Source organism: Triticum dicoccoides, chromosome 2B (genome assembly GCF_002162155.2).
Source record: "Triticum dicoccoides isolate Atlit2015 ecotype Zavitan chromosome 2B, WEW_v2.0, whole genome shotgun sequence".
NCBI classification, from domain to species: Eukaryota; Viridiplantae; Streptophyta; class Magnoliopsida; order Poales; family Poaceae; genus Triticum; species Triticum dicoccoides.
This window is the reverse complement of record NC_041383.1, coordinates 586,080,877-586,082,428: the sequence shown is the minus strand read 5'-3', so window position 1 is coordinate 586,082,428 and position 1,552 is coordinate 586,080,877. Positions and strand designations below refer to the sequence as shown.

Sequence of the window (1,552 nt, the reverse complement as noted above, 5' to 3'; positions counted from 1 at the left end):
CATCTAACCGAGTCCACCAAACCGACGCCCTCACTTGACCTCCCGAGCCCGATGCGGCGAAGCAGCCGCTGTCCCTCCGGCCGACGCCGCTGTCCCACCCACCCATCGAGGCATCGAGCAGACCACGACACTCATCCGTCCTCTCCTGTGGCACGACGAGACAGAGAAAGAGCAGGCCACGACGTACCTAGTCTTCATGATAGACTGTAAAGAGGCTGACAAGGGGTCCCACCCGTTCACTGTAGCCTCGATGAACGAGAGCGCTTTATTTCGTGGGAGCTTGGTAACTTAAAAAGATAGACTGTAAAGAGGCTGACAAGGGGTCCCATCCGTTCACTGTAGCCTTGATGAACGGGAGCGCTTCATTTCGTGGGAGCTTGGTAACTTAAAAGATACAACACCCCTCTCTCCTCGTTTATTCTCAGCCACATCATAACACAATTCATACGGTGAATTTTACAAACGGCTTGCCATACAAGAATTGGAGATGGCCTTGTAGCCGTAAACGGGCCATGCGTACCAGGCCCGTTTACTGCTATGCTGGGCCGGGCCTGCAACCACCATCAGCGCGGCCAGGCCCCAGGCCAGCCGAAACCGACCCAATAACCCCCCAGGCCCCGTCTCCTGTCTTCTTCGTCATGCTCTGGCGACACTATCTTCGGGAGGGTGTGTGTCTCCAAAAAAAAAACTTCGGGAGGGTGGTACTGGCGGGGATTCTGCTGGATCATCGACGACCATCTTCGGGAGCCGGTGCGACCGGCTGCAGGTTCACCAATCCCCACTCCTCGCTCTAATCTCGCCTAGCTAGTCTTTCAATCGTCGCATAATTGATAGAGACAACGCCCAATCCCGAACAAGGTTCACAGTTTTGTGGGATATCCGTGAGATTAGGGCTTGGGGGCGTGGGGCGATCAAGTTACTACCCAAATCTAGAAGAAATACCAAGACTGATAAGAAAACCGAGGTGTGTTGGATCTCTCTTCGACTTGCCTCATTCCATGGCCATGTACATAGTTCGAGTTTCCCCCTCTGAATCTTTATCTTTATCTTTATCTTTATCTTTACCTATATATATATATATTATATTATATATTATGTATTATATATTATATATATAATATATATTATATATAATATATATAATATATAATTATATAATATATATATATAACCACGGATCGCTTCTGGTCGTACGTCGTCGGTGTTTTACGAAAGAGCCCCTATATTACTTTGAAATAAACTCGCAGTCCTGTTTAAGTGGATCTGATAAAACCGTTTTGACAAAAAACACCCTGCCGCATTTGCCCGTGTCCGCCGCCGCCGACCGCAACCAGCGCCTCCACGCGCGGGCGGCTCGCGCCCGTGCCTCCCTGCCGCCCCGCGCCGCCGCCCACCGGAGCTCCGCTACCGGACCAACGCGCCGCCATGCCCTCCTCTCCTTCTTCCTTCCCCTCCCTTTTGTTCTATTTCTCACATCCCCCTCTCTCTCTCCTTCGCAGGAAGCGGAAGCCATGGCCCTGGACCTCCATGCCAGATCGCCGCCCCGCGCCGG

The 1,552-nt window shown here is 51.9% G+C and overlaps 1 long non-coding RNA gene across 1 annotated transcript in view; it reads left to right on the top strand.

Annotated features, from left to right (window-relative positions):
- The first annotated feature begins 624 nt into the window (after positions 1-624).
- LOC119365026 overlaps positions 625-1,552 on the top strand; it is a 12,670-nt gene continuing 11,742 nt past the window's right edge. Inside the window, exon 1 of the long non-coding RNA XR_005175275.1 lies at positions 625-766. This is a non-coding gene — a long non-coding RNA (uncharacterized LOC119365026). The remainder of the gene's footprint in view (positions 767-1,552) is intronic.